This window comes from Castor canadensis, chromosome 18, assembly GCF_047511655.1.
Source record: "Castor canadensis chromosome 18, mCasCan1.hap1v2, whole genome shotgun sequence".
Classification (NCBI taxonomy): domain Eukaryota; kingdom Metazoa; phylum Chordata; class Mammalia; order Rodentia; family Castoridae; genus Castor; species Castor canadensis.
In genome coordinates this window covers 27504791-27518688 of record NC_133403.1, presented here as the reverse complement: position 1 = coordinate 27518688, position 13898 = coordinate 27504791, and the positions used below count along the sequence as shown (strand labels likewise).

The 13898-nt window shown below is 53.5% G+C and overlaps 1 protein-coding gene across 4 annotated transcripts in view; it reads right to left on the bottom strand.

Annotated features, from left to right (window-relative positions):
- Trpv4 (transient receptor potential cation channel subfamily V member 4) overlaps window positions 1-7639 on the bottom strand; it is a 41942-nt gene extending 34303 nt beyond the window's left edge. For 2 of the 4 annotated variants that reach the window (XM_074061387.1, XM_074061388.1), the window contains exon 1: window positions 6990-7639. The gene's annotated coding sequence lies outside the window, so the exon portion shown is untranslated. Of the gene's footprint in view, window positions 1-174; window positions 2007-6762; window positions 6830-6989 lie in introns of those variants that run through there. The other 2 variants (XM_020166305.2, XM_074061389.1) reach the window with 2 other exon arrangements.
- Window positions 7640-13898: the final 6259 nt, after the last annotated feature.

Genomic DNA, 13898 nt, shown 5'->3' with positions numbered 1-13898 from the left:
GCCTCATGTAAAGGCTTAGCCCAGGGTCTGACACCCAGCAGGGGCACTCGGATGTGAAGTCCCTGCTGGGGAGGGAGGTTCTGGGTCCTTCTTCCCATGTCCTCTCACTAAAGCCCAGCCAGAGTCTACCCTCTCCCACTCAGCCCTGCTGGGGAAGGGGGCGCCTCTCCCTACCTGGCCCAACTCCTCTCCTGGAGGACGGTCCCAGCCACGGAGGACTCCAGAGGGGTTTTGTAGCCTCAAAACATCACTGTTCCCCACCTGCCACTTCTCCTGTCTGGGCCTCAGTTTCCTTATCTGTAAAATGGGGGTAGTAATTACCACCACCCAAGAGTGGTTAACCTATCTTTGTTCCATAATTATTGGTGTACTGCACATTTATGCCTTAAATTAGAGAATAAAATGAACCCAAAAGGCTGTTGCTCTAATTCAAGAGTTCAACCTGGTGAATGGCGGCCACTTTGTTATGATTGTTAACCTTCCCCCAGTGTACAGCAGGGGGATGAGGCCCTGGGGAGCCAGGACAGCACAGGCTCAGGGAAGCAGACCTCCAGGCTCCTGACTCCTCACACGCCTTTGGAAAGGGTTTTTCTCATCTCGCCACTTCCAGTTCTCATCATCTCTGGAAGGCAGTCAGGACAGGCACTGCCCAATTCCCAGCTAGGAAACAGAGGCCCAGGCAGGACAGGGTACCCACCATCCACGCATCCGTCCTCACTCCTATGTGCCAAAGTCCCAAGGCTGCCCATCAGAGAGAAGAGCAACCCTGGGACGAACTGGAGGGGAAAGCCGGGAAGGGAACCCCAGGCAACAGAAAGTCAGTCTGGCTCCTCCCTCTGCTCTGCCCATGCCAACAGCCTCCAGGGTTACCTGTTTGTAATGGGGCCGAGTCTGCAAAACCCCATCAGCAGCAGCGCCTATGAATCAGTGCATTTCACTCAGCACCTTCTACATGTTTTAACCCGAATCTTCACTCCAGAAGTTAGGTACTATTGTCTCTGTTCCCAGAGGAGTAAACTGAGTCTCAGGAACCAAAGGTAGGGGCTGACACTTATCCTGTATCACCAGGTACCTTGCCTTCACGTGACTCACTCTTCTGAGGCTGCAGGATCCCAACCCCCACCTCACAGGTGAGCCAACTGAGACTAAGACTGAGTTGTGTGCAGCGCAGCACAGCACACAACTTGCCTGACAGGTAGGGGAAGTGGCTAGGATTCCAACCATCAGCTTTTGAACCCATGGGAGTTAATCCCTGGGGGTCTACAAAGCTCCCTGGGACCACGCTTCTAAACGTCACAGCCCTTGGAGCTCAGGCGCAGCAGGCACTGTGGTTGGTAGGAAGCTGGAATGGTGCACAGTCAGGCTTGGAGTTTGCATCTCAGCTTTGCCATCTAGTCACAGGTGTGACCCCAGGTAGGTTGCTTCACCTCTCTGAGCCTCTGTTCCCTCATCTCTAAAAGGGAGCTAATTGCAGTCCCCACCGCCAGGTTGCTTGGTCATTGTGGGTGTCATAAAGTGGACCCAGAGCACTGTATGTGGAATGTATCACTCAGGTGAAGGTTCCAGAGGACAGGGACTCTCTTCCATTCCCATCACTGCTGAGTCCCCAGTGCCTAGAATGGGACCTGGCATGGTCACTGCTCACAATGCATGTGCTGAATGAGTGACTGAAGATGAGGAGCCAAAGACAAGGAGAGTCAGTGTCCCTAGGGCAGACTGGCCTCTAGACTAGTTAACTAGCTATTTCCTCTCTGCCTTCATTGGGCAGAGAATTTATTGAGCACCTGTTATATGCAGGGCTCTCTGACCTATAAGGCCTGACACCCCTTGAGGACAGCACCTACCACAAGCCTATTTTGTAGATGGGGAAACTGAGGCTCAGTGAGGCCCAGACACTCACCTCACTCACCTGAGCCAGAGCCTGTATTGGAGAGGCCCTGCCTTGCTGATTTCTCTGTCCTGTTGCTTCCCTCCTTCCTTTCATCTCTCCTTCCTTCCTTCCCTCCTTCTTTTCATCCCTTCCCTTCCTCCCTCCCTTTCTTCCTTCCTTCCCTCCTTCCCTTCCTCCTTCCTTCCCCCCTCCCTTCATCCTTCATTCTTCCTTCCCTCCCTCCCTCCTTCCTTCCCTCTTTCCTTCCCTCCTTTCTTCCCTCCCTCCCTCCCTCTCTCCCTCTCTCCCTCTCTCCTTTCTGTGCCCATATACACAGCTGTTTCTGGGCAACTCCTTTGTGCCAAGGGAAGACAGGAGTGAACCAGGGCAGTGGTCCCCACCTGAGGACAGTCAGTCCATGCTCACTGCCCCACCTCACTTGCTGGGGTCTCTCAGAGCTCGCATCATCCCCCCGCAATCTCACCTCCCCACCACACAGAAGGAACTGCCCCAGAGGTGGTCAGCTATCCTGGTCAGCTGGGTGGACCCCAGGCACAGTGAGACAGAGGAGCCCTTTGTGCAGGGCGGGAAGGGCGGTGGGCAAAGAGGGCAGCCCTTACTCACTGCCCAAAGCAAACAAGAGAACTCCCCTTGGTTTGTTGGGTTAATGGATTGCCTGTCTGCTCTGCACCCCCGCCTCCTGGGGCCTCTCCAACACCCTGACCTCATCTGGAGCAGACCTTCGAGGGCTTCCTGTGTGACCCTCCCTTACCAATGAGGAAGCACACACAGAGAAGTGGGGTGACTTCCCTAGGGTCCCACAGCTAGCAGTGGCCAGAACTTGGGTTAGAAGGGGGAAGCAAATGATCAGAAAAAGTCCGGGGGGCAGGAAGGAAGTTAAAGTCAGAGTGAAAGCAAAGTCCTCCCTTCTTCATTCCTGCCTGGCCAGCTCCTGGGACCCAAAGGCACCCAAGACAGGAGCCAGACCAGAGCTGAAGTGACAGCCAGAATAACCTAAGCTCCCTCAAGCTGGCTGCTCCAGGAACAGAGAGGTTAAATCACTTCCTGAAGTCACACAGGAGCTGGATAGTGGGTCAGACACCAGGAGGGGTGAATCCAAGATGACTTTTCAGACAGGAAGCTAAGCCAGTCACTGGCTTTTCCAGGACCTAAGGGGACCAGAGTCACTTGGATCTGGCTTTCAGGTGCTGCTCTGCCAGGAGCTGGCTGTCCTTGGAAAACTGTTTCTCCCCCCGAGGCTTAGTTTCCTCAACTGTCAGGTGGCTCTCGGCATTTCTGGCCCTGCCAGAAGGGACCAGTTGATAGATGCTGGTCATGAACTAAAGAGTCCGTGTTGGACCAGGCGCCAGTAGCTCATGCCTGTAATCCTAGCTATTCTGGAGGCAAAGATTAGGAGGGTCTTAGTTCAAAGCCAGCCTCAGGCAAATAGTTTTGAGAGACCCTATCTCAAAAAAACCCATCACAAAAAAGGGGCTGGTGGAGTGACTCAAGGTGAAGGCCCTGAGTTCAAACCCCAGCACTGCAAAAAAAATAAAAAATAAAAAAAAGAAGTGCACATCTGTGCACTGTGGGAACTAAGAGTCTCTTTGACAGGAGGAAACAGGCTTCCCAGAGCCTCCAGGTTAGGGAGAAGTGGGCCTGTCTGAACAATTCAGGCTCTTCTCTCTGGACTGCAGGGTATCTCCCCCGACCGCAGGCACCCCAAGAGGGTCCTGATAGATGGGGATAAGCCACCTTGGCAGTTAATGGCATGGATTTTTGGAATCGGTCTCAGCTGCTCCTTCCCAGCTGAGACACTAGGCAATTGGCTTTTCCTCCCAGACCTCAGTTCCTAGTTCTGTAAAATGGTACAGTAAGAGCCTTGTATCCAAATGTACTGATGCTAATTCAATGCCTGCACACAGCGAATGTGCAACACATCTTAACAACTGTTAGCACATTCCAGGCTTGGCTAAACCTTGCACTAGAGTGCAAAGCAGCAGGCTCAGATCCTGGGACCACAAGTATCTTAAGAGATCTGAATTAATCTTTAACAGGTAAATTTCTCTGCAAATCGGTGATGCAGAGCATTCTAGAGGCCCTCTCCCATGAAAATCAAAGTTCCCTTCACTTCCCAGTCCCTGTGACAAGAGCTGCTCCCCAATCCCTATAATTTGGAGAAGGGGCCTGGAGTGTCTTCTCCACAGTCAAATAGAGAGAAACTGAGGCGGACAGCAGGGTCAGAGGCCTGTGAGAGATACAGATGTTCACGCCCTGTGGACATATCCCACTACACAGACACGAAGTTGCTTAAAGGATTCAGGTTCTCTCAAAAGTATGTGTTCAGGGCTGGGGTGGAGCTCAGAAGGTAGAATGTGTGCTTAGCATGCGTGAGGCTCTGGATTCAGTCCCCAGCACTACACACAAAAAGGATTTCTTCAGTCAGTGGAGCAATTGATATTTACTGAACACCTGCTAAGTGCCGGGTAGAGTGAGGGCACTTCCTCTATTTCTCTCCCTCCCTGCTGCCCCTCTGCATACCCATCTGGGGGCTTGAATGACTTCCTCAGCCTAGGGACTGATTGGCCTCTAAGTCCAGCCCCCTGTAATCTTTCCCACTCTGCAGCCAGGAGGTCCTGTCTAGACCTCGTGACCAAGCACGCCCTTATCCCAACCTAGACTCTCAGAGCCTCCAGGTCTTTCTTAACCCCTGCCTACTGATCCCTTGCCCTGCCTGTTCCCATCATGCACTCCAGACAAATAGAACGACGTCTCTGCTCTACAAACCGGGGTTTTCCCAGCTGGTAACAGGCAAAAGTCACCTTCTTTCCTCTAATCCTGCATTTATCCTTTGAGGTGCGACCCAAGCACCATCTTGATCAACTGCTCCTGATCCCTACTGCATTCATTCAACTGTGTCTACCACCTAAGCACACCTTGCTAAAGGCCCCCAAGTCGGGTGGGTGGGGTTGCTGCTCACCTGGAGGACACAGCTGCATGTGGCAGCCCCTCCTCCCTCCACACCCCTTGGGCTACAGCTAGGCTGGGTCCAGGCACCTGAGTGCTCCAGTGCCCAGCAAGGCTGGCCAGGTGAGTTTCAGGGAGGAACTGCAGGAAGTGGGGAACTGGCTAGAGCCTTGCTCCCACCGGATGGTGGATATACCCCTTCCCTTCCCTGGATATAAGGTATATGGATTTCCCTGGGGACTCCCAGGCACCTTTCAGCCCTCAATGCGGGGGTGGGGGTGGGGAGGCATTTGTTCCCTAGTAAACTCCCACCCCAAGTGACACACCTGGTTTCACAAAGTAGACCAGTCTGAAACATGAGTGCTGTCTGCCATTCAGGCTGGGGGCCCCTTCTCCCTGCAACTCACGGAAAAAAAGATAGGGAGGTGTCCCCAACCTTTCAGGTTCCCACCTTCTTCAAACAAAAGAGAAAGGCTGTGGAAGTGGCACGTGACTTTGTTCAACCCTTTTCCACCAAGAAAGTGTGGATGCTGGACGCCACTGGCTCACCCCTGTAATTCTAGCTACTCAGGAGGCAGAAATCAGGAAGCTCACAGTTCAAAGCCAATCCCAGAAAATAGTTTGTGAGATCCTATCTTAAAAATACCCATCATGAGAAAGGGCTGGTGGAGTGGTTCAAGGTGTAGGCCCTGAGTTCAAGCCCCAGTACTGCAAAAAAAAAAAAAAAAGAAAGAAAAGAAAGTATGGAAATAGTGCCAGCCACTGCTAACTGAGCTGTGACTGGGTGCAGGCTCCGGGCAGAGCACCTGCCCCCACACAGCCCTGGGAGCGCGCTACCCATATTACAGATGAAGAACCCAGGCTCAAGACAGCTAGGGGACTAACCCAAGGTCACACGGTAGGGGAGGGCAGAGTGTACCCAGAGCCCACACAGGCCTGGCACCACACCTCCCCAGGTCCTGCCCCCTCCTCACCCTCCTCAGAACCAGGCCCTTAGCTGCCTCTGCCCTGGTCCTGAAGCCGAAGACAAAATCTGCAGTGGCTCTTAGCTCCCAAAAGGAAGCTTACACATTTGCTTACAATTGCAGGGCTCTGCGTCCCCGCCCAGCAGAGGCCCTTGTTTCAGAAAGGAGTCAGAAGAGCCAAGGACCCCCCCCCCTCCTCCATCACATCCTGGCCACTGCATGGGCACAGGGCCTATGTGCAGAGCTGGCCTGGGGACAGGCCTGGGGTTGGTGGGTAGGGCTTTGGAGCCTGAGCCAGAGAGCCTCCAGATTGAAATGCGTTTGGTAACACCTCCAATCTGAACCTGGGTGTCTCTATAGGCAAAATGGGGAGGACAGCGCTGGGCAGGCTGGGGTGTGGGCAGATCCATGCAGTTCTGTGGCTGCTATTTCCAGGCAAGTGGGAAGTGTGGAGGTCTCTGTCCCTGTCCCCAGAGGCCGACGGGAGTCTCCAGGGTGGAGCTGAGGTTTTTCTGTCTCTCAGGGCAGAGCCATGTCTCGGGGACTCAGTAACTAAGAAGTGGCCTTTGGAAGCTGCGCTCCCGGTTTCTCTGACTTATTCAGAGGGCAAACTTCTCCCAAGTCCCCCAAGGTGGAGATCCTCTCCAAGTGGACTGCAAGCCCGTGGCTTTGGCTTCAGGACTTGGGTGTTAGGGACCAGCTCTGGCACCCATTTCACAGGTGGTAAACTGAGGCAGAGAGGCGGGCGCCAGACCCAAGGGCATCCAGCAGAGAAGCAGCCTCCAGCTGGACACGCGCCTCCAGCTGGACACGCGCCTCCCTCCTGATTTTCCCGTGCGCCGGGGGCCGGGAATCTCGGGACCCTTCGGAACCCCACTAGCCACGGAGCCCCCACCCCCGCCCCCAGGGCACCAGGGGACCTCGGAGGGACAGTCCCTCCAGCGTCCTGACCCCACTCACCTCGGGATCGCTGGACGCTGGCGGCCGGGAGCGCGGCGCTTCCTGAATCCCGGCCGGCCCGGCGCCCGCCCGCAGCCCGGCGCCCGCCGCCCGCCGCGTCCCTCCTCCCGCGGCTCAGGTTCCAGCCGCGCACCGCCCCGCGGCACCGCCCACCCGCCGGCCCGGGACCCCGCGGCGATCGGGAGGGGCGGCCATCTCCCCCAGGGCGAGGGCCTCGGTTTCCCCACCTGGAAAATGGGCACGTGGTCCCCGGAGAGAAGGCAGGCTGGCTGGACAGGGCTCTGGTTGGAACTCCCGCTGCGACTTGGTCTTGCGCTTGGTTTGGGACCTGAGACTGTGACCTCGTCTGTTAGGGACATCCGTGCTCAGAGATGGTCTCGGGTAGCTGCGGGTCCAACCTGGACTGGATGAGGCACCTGAATTGCAGACAGTGACAGTCCCAGGGAAAAATAGCAGTGAGCTTCTATCTGTCACCTTTACCTAGCTTCTACACCTGGACCCGGCACAGAGCAGACCATCAAGTCCTGTGTTTTATTGAGTGACAAATGTGAGTCCCACCACGCAACCACATCTTCTGCCAGCTCTGAGGCCACTTGAATACCTCCCCAATATGGGCAGCTCACTTCCACCAGGGCTGGCTGGGCTCCCCCAGCCCCAGAGTCACTCTGTGATTCACCAGCTGAGACCCTCCACCTCTTTGCCTCAGGGACACACACTAGTGGGGCATGGTGAAATGCTTGGAGTCCCAGGTCCAGGCAGGGGCAGGGATAGCTGATCATTTCCACCGTCTCTGGTGAGATGCTGGGGTAGGACCTTCCTCATCAGCTTGCAAATAGCAGTGTCGCCAGGAGGTTCAGGAGCTAGAAAGTGGAGCTTTGGAGTTGGGGGCCAAGGGAGGAGAGGGGATTGAGAGAGATGGGTTCAAACCACCAGTGTGATCATTTACAAAGAAACAAACCTTAATAATTAACTCTGAGCTCTCTGGGGCGAAGGAGGATGCCAAGCAGGCCGGGAGGTCAAGCCTGCCAGGTCCACCTTGCACGTGGGAAACTGAGGCCTGGAGAGGGGAGAGGCTCCTCTACACGCTGCTGCTTCAGAGTGGGGGCTGGGGTGGGAATAGAACAGGGCAGCCCAATCCCCACACAGGGCAGCTGCCAGGCAGTGGGGAGGAATGTACACAGGGCTTCGCTCCCTGAAGGAAAGCCTGTCTGTCAGTACTGACTGAGAGACCAGGGGTTATGGAGCAGTGATGGTGACTTGCTCTTCTCCAAGGTCACGGCCAAGGGGCAGGAGTCCTCAGCATCAGCATCACTGGCCCAACTCCTTGAAACTCACCTGGCCAGCCTCACTAGGAGCACTCAGGGACTTTACACACCAGATAGCCAGTTATAAAAACAAGACATGGTCACCTTACTTTACAGTTGGTGCAGTGTAGCCCTGACTTGCCACCAACCCAGGAGAGCTCCTGATAGCCTGAGAAGAGAGATTCTCACTCCACTTTATGGAAAAGGACCTTGAGAGGCTGTGTGTCTGAGGTCCCCAAACCCAAGTCCAGCAGAATCTCCAGTGTAGCACAGCCAGCAGGAGCATGGCCTCAAAAAGACAGACAATACCAAGTGTGGAGAAGCTGCAGAGAAACCAGAACCCAGGACATTGCTGCTGAGCGGGAAATGGTACAGCCACCCTGGAAAACAGCTGAGCTGTAGTGCAAAACACAGAGTGACCAAACACCCAAAAATTCTACTGCTAGGAATGAACTTAACCTAGAGACTTGAAACTTACGTTCACATAAAACCTCATAGCCAGGCACCAGTGACTCATGCCTATAAATCCAGAGGACAGTGGTTCCAGGCCAGCTGAGGCAAATGGTTCAAGTGGTAGAGCACCTGCTTTGCAAGCACGAAGCCCTGAATTCAAACCCCAGTCCAATCAAAAAACAAAAAAACCAAAATATTGTAGCAGAATAACCTCCAAGTGGGAATGACCTAAATGCTGAGTGAATACATAAAATGTGGCATATCTGTACAATGGAATATTATTTGGCAATAAAAAAGGGATGGCATTGGACTGGGAGTGTAGCTCAGTGAGATTGCTTGCCTAGCATGCATGAAGCCATGGGTTCCCACCCCCTGGGAATGATAAACTGATTCACGATGAACAAACCTCAAAGAAGTGAAAAAAATTAACAAAAAGGCCATATATTGTATGATTTCCTTTACAGGAAATGTCCAAAAGAAGCAAATGCACAGAAACAGAAAGTAGGTTATTGATGGGCAGAGGCTAGAGAGAAGGGAAGATTTGGGGACCAGGAATGATGTTGACTAAGGGCCCTGGGGTTTCTTTTTAGGGTGATTACAATGTTCTAAAATTGTGGTTAAGATCGCTCCTATCAGTGAATAGACTAAAAATCATCAAATAATCACATCAAGCGGGTGAATTGTACAGTGCGCGAATATGTCGATAAGGCTGTGATAAAAAATTGAGAAGAGCATGGTCTCTGGGGCCAAAAAGTTCAGGGTGTGGCTCTGCCATACTTCCAAACTGTGTGACCTTGGACAGATAACCCTGCCCCTGAGTCTCCCTTCCCTCATCTGTAAAATGGGGTAGTAAGCTCTCCTACCTGACCGGATTTGGAAGAATTAAACACAGTAGTGCTTATGCGGGCTGGGCAGAGCCCGAACATAGTAACCGTTCAGTAAATACAGCCATGTGCCAGACTCAGAAATTCACCGTCAGGCAATTTTGTCATTGTGCAGATACCAAGTGTGCTTACACAGACTAAAATGGTTATGGTGTCACTAGGCAGTATAATCATTGGGACCACCATATGTATATTGTTGACCAAAATGTTATTATGGACTTTTTTCACAATGACACCACACTATGCCCCCCAAAACACATCCTCTTCTACCCAGGTGCTCCCAAGTTTACCCAATGCTATTCCTGTCCGCATTTCACAGATGAGAACTGCTGAGTCAAGCACACACTCCCTAGGCAGAAACTGCCTTCCTCTCCCTCTGACACCCTTGCTGCCCCACCCGACCTCTGCCCCTTTCTCTCTCCCTGGCATCCATCAGCCCAGAGAAAGGCTCAAGCTCCCGAATAAGGTCATTGGTTAGCACACAGGTCCCTGGGTTATGGATGCAGCCAGAGTCACCCCAGGGGGCTTGGAGTGCTTCCCTGGGTTATGGATGCAGCCAGAGTCACCACATGGGGCTGGATTCCTGCAGAACCAATCCTCTTAGCCCCTTGAACACAGCTCTCACACCTTCCTTCCCATTGTGACAGGTCCTCAGCAGCTGCTTCTGCTAAAAAGCACTGACTCCTGACTGGGGCCCACAAGCTAACTGGAAGCAGGGGAAAAGCCTGGCCTCCCTGCCTCCATTTTACATTTGTCTTTGCTCTGAGCAGCCACCTTGGGTTCTAGGACGGGCAGGACTAATGGATAAACATCTTGTGACAAGAGTCGAAGCTGTCCTCCAGCCACAGTCCACCTGACCAATCCAACTCTGAGATAATGATCAACCGGACTCCACCTCTGGCCACCTCTGAGCCCCAGTCTGCATCTGTACCCCTTCTCCTCTGTACCCCAGTTCTTCCTCTACTTAGACTTAAAGCTGACGATTGTACAAAGAGGGCGGATGTGCTTGCTCTGCCTTTTCCCACAGGTCACATAATAAAACTCCTTTTCTGCCTTTTACCACTATTCTTCCCTTTAGTTGATGTAGTGGGGCAAGTGGCTGGACCTGACATGTTGGGATCCCCAGAGTTGGGGTTACACCACCACTCTGAGAAAGAAAGGGTTTCCTCCTGTCCATTTTGCAGATGGACACATGAAGGATTCACACGATAAAAGCCCTTTGTCCTAAGACGTGCTACCAGTGGTACACTCAGGATTTGAACCCCGGATTGTCTGATTCCAAAGGTGTCCTCCAGCCACTATAGCAACTACTCGCCACCATGTAGTGTGCCTCAGTTTCCTCACGGTGCAGGTCAGAGTCCATGCTCTCACCAACCTGGATGAGATCAGGGAGGAGGCTGGAGGTGAGAAATTCTAGTTGCCTTTTCTGCTTTCTCCAGTCAATGCCACAGAAAAAGGCTCCAATCAGGAGGAGAAGGAAAAACAGAGAAGAGGCAATTGGGGGAAAGGGGCTGGGGAAGTACTAGGACCGGCATGCATGCATTTATGCAGCACTTGCTGTTTGCCAGGTGCCGTGTAGGGCTTTGTCCTCATTTTCCTCCATTGGAGGAAAGAATGGATGCCCAGAGAGGTGAAGGCACCTGCCCAGGGTTACACAGCTGAGAAGGGGCAGGTCAGATGGACTGCCTGACTGAGAGAACAGCAGGCTCCTCATGAAGTCACCCCCACCCCCCTTTCCCAAGAAGCCATGGAGACAGGGTACAATGAGTTGGTTTGTATACCTTGGTCCTGCAGAGAGCTGGCCTCTGTTCCAGAGACTGGAGGCCCCACCCTGCTGAGGACCCACCTTCAATGAGGCTCTTCTGGAATTCTCCCTGGGGCAGAAACCTGAGGCCAGGTAGGAGGGGGAAGCCTTTTCCTCGGGTGACCGTTGCCATGGACACAGCCACTCTCAGGGCTTAGCCACTGGCTGTGATTTTGTTCCTCTGGGCAGCGGGCCTGGTCTGTGGGTGTGGCCAAGCCACAGCTGCCCCCCAACCCCGCCCCCGCCGTGTCCCAGCACTTCAAAGCTGGTCTCCATTAGGAGGTTCTGCCACAGGAGGGTTTCTGGGCCCTGACCCTCCGGGATCGGAGGACTTGAGGGCTTCCTGACTGTGACCTTGAGTGGGCTGCGGGAGTCCTCGGAGGCCTGTGAGTGCGTGGAGTTGGGAGCCTCCTTTCAGGAGACTCTTTCACAGAGGCAGGGACACCTCCCTGCTCTAACTCTGCGCTGTGGCAGTACAGCAGCAGGCAGGTGGTGAAGGCTCCCTTCCCAGCTGGAAGAGGCTGGTTGGGATGCAGAGGCACAGTCTTTTCAGAGTCCACGAAAAAGATTTCTGGCTAGCAGCTTTGTAAACAGTGAATTGGTTTTGTCATCTTGTGCTCACAAGAGCTGATGGCTTCCTTCCTCTTAAAACGAAAGCCAGACTCCCCCTAACCTCAGCACCCCTATGCTTCATCCCTTCTTGTTCTCTGAGTTCTTGCTACACTCTGTGTCCTTCAGTGTGATTCAGTGGTGAGCACTTGCCTAGCATGTACAAGGCCCTCAGCAAATCAAGGAAAAAAAAAAAAACCCCACTACCTCAGGGCCTTTGCACTAGCTGTTGCCACTCTCTTTCTCTAACCTGTTCTTTGTCCCCCCTCAGATCTCTACTCAGATGTCACCTTCTCATATGCTCCTTCCTGCCGTCTCCTAACATCACACTGCCCGGTCTGCTCCCTTCACTGCTCGCTTTGCTGTCTGGATTCATCCACTGGACCCTGCGAGAGTGGGAGCCTTACATGTCTTCTTGCAGGATCCCCTAAGCCTAACTCAGGGTCTTGCACACAGTAGATGCTCAGCAAATGGGCTGAAGGACTGTGCCTTCCAGTCATCTCAGTCCAGGTGCTGGTTAAGGGTCAACTATCATCTAGCTGCCTGTATCCACCCTCTGAGGCACCAGGGCTGTGCTCCTGCTTTGCATGAGGGGTCCCATTCCAGGTCAGGGTTGATTTCACTGGATTAGAAATACACGCCAGGGGCAGCTTGTAGTGATTACAAGTGTCCACTGTAGCTTGTCAGAGCCTTTGAATCATCCTTTTTTTTTTTTTTTTTTTTTTCAGTACTGGGGTTTGAACTCAGGGCCTACACCTTGAGCCACTCCACCAGCTCTTTTTTGTGAAGGGCTTTTTTGAGATAGGGCTTTATGAACTATTTGCCCATGCTAGCTTCCTCCACATCTGCCTCCTGAGTAGGTAAGTGCGAGCCACCAGCTCCCAGCTGAACCATCTAATTTTTAAGACAAAGAAACTGAGGTCCAGAGAGGAGAGGTGACTTATCCAGAGTCACACAGCCAAGGAACAGCAACCAGAATCCTGGATGTTTTCTGGGCTGTTGACATAGGGCCTGCACAACCCTGGGGCTGGGTTATGCCTTCAGGAGCCCCTGCCAGGCAGCAGCATCATAGTAACTAACAATATTAATAAATCCGATTATTGAACATCTTCCAGATGTTAGGCATTTTACGTACATAAGGTACAGACGTTCCTGTCTCATTTTACAGATGGGGAAACTGAGGCTCAGACAGGTGAATTGACTTGCTCTGGATCACACAGCTATAAAGTCACAGAACCTGAACTTGCATACAAAAACCCTTAGGTGGTGGTGGTAACGGGAAGAAGTGGCAATAGTAGTGAAAGTGACGGGACCCATGACACTGAGCCTGGGCTGAAGTCAACTTCATAGCACCCGCGAGGGGTCGTCAGACTGTCAGGTGTTCATGCGGGTCGGGACGTTCCTCACTTAGCGCTGGGAGCAAAGCCGGAGCGCGGGACCCACCCCGCCCTCCCACTATGGGCGGGGCCTCCCGGCTCTGCCCTGGCTGCTCAGTATGGACAGCGCCACCTACCGGCCCCCGCGGGAACGGCAGGCGCTCAGTGCGCAGGCGCAGGGCTGGTAGGCGCGCAGCCGGAAGCCGAGCTCCGGCTTTAGTAAAGCAGCGGAGTCCACAAACCAACCTGCAAAGCCCGCGGGCGCTGTCCCTCTTCGGTTCTTCTATAACCGCCTGCGAACCACGACAACTAGATCATTGGGCGATCGCGCAGCTAAGCGCCTGCCTGCGCGGTTCCATTGGCTGGGTGAGGTCGGATCATTGTATGGACCAGGAATCTGAGACTCGGAGAGGAGAAGTGACTGGGCCAAAGCCACTGCGCTAACTGCATACTCAATCGCCTCGCCGTCTCCGCCCACCAGCCCATCACAGAAAGATGCTGGTGCAGTTTTATTTAACATCTACTTGGGTAGCCTCCGCTTCCAGCACCCCTCCAATTGCTTTAAAACACTGTGGTGACATTTAATGCAAGCCTTTCGGTAACGCTGTGAGATGGGTGCTAGCAAGACCTCCGTGCTTCAGATAAGGCAAACATGCTCTGAAGGGTGACTGAGCTTTCTCGGTCTATAATACAGATGCATTATAAT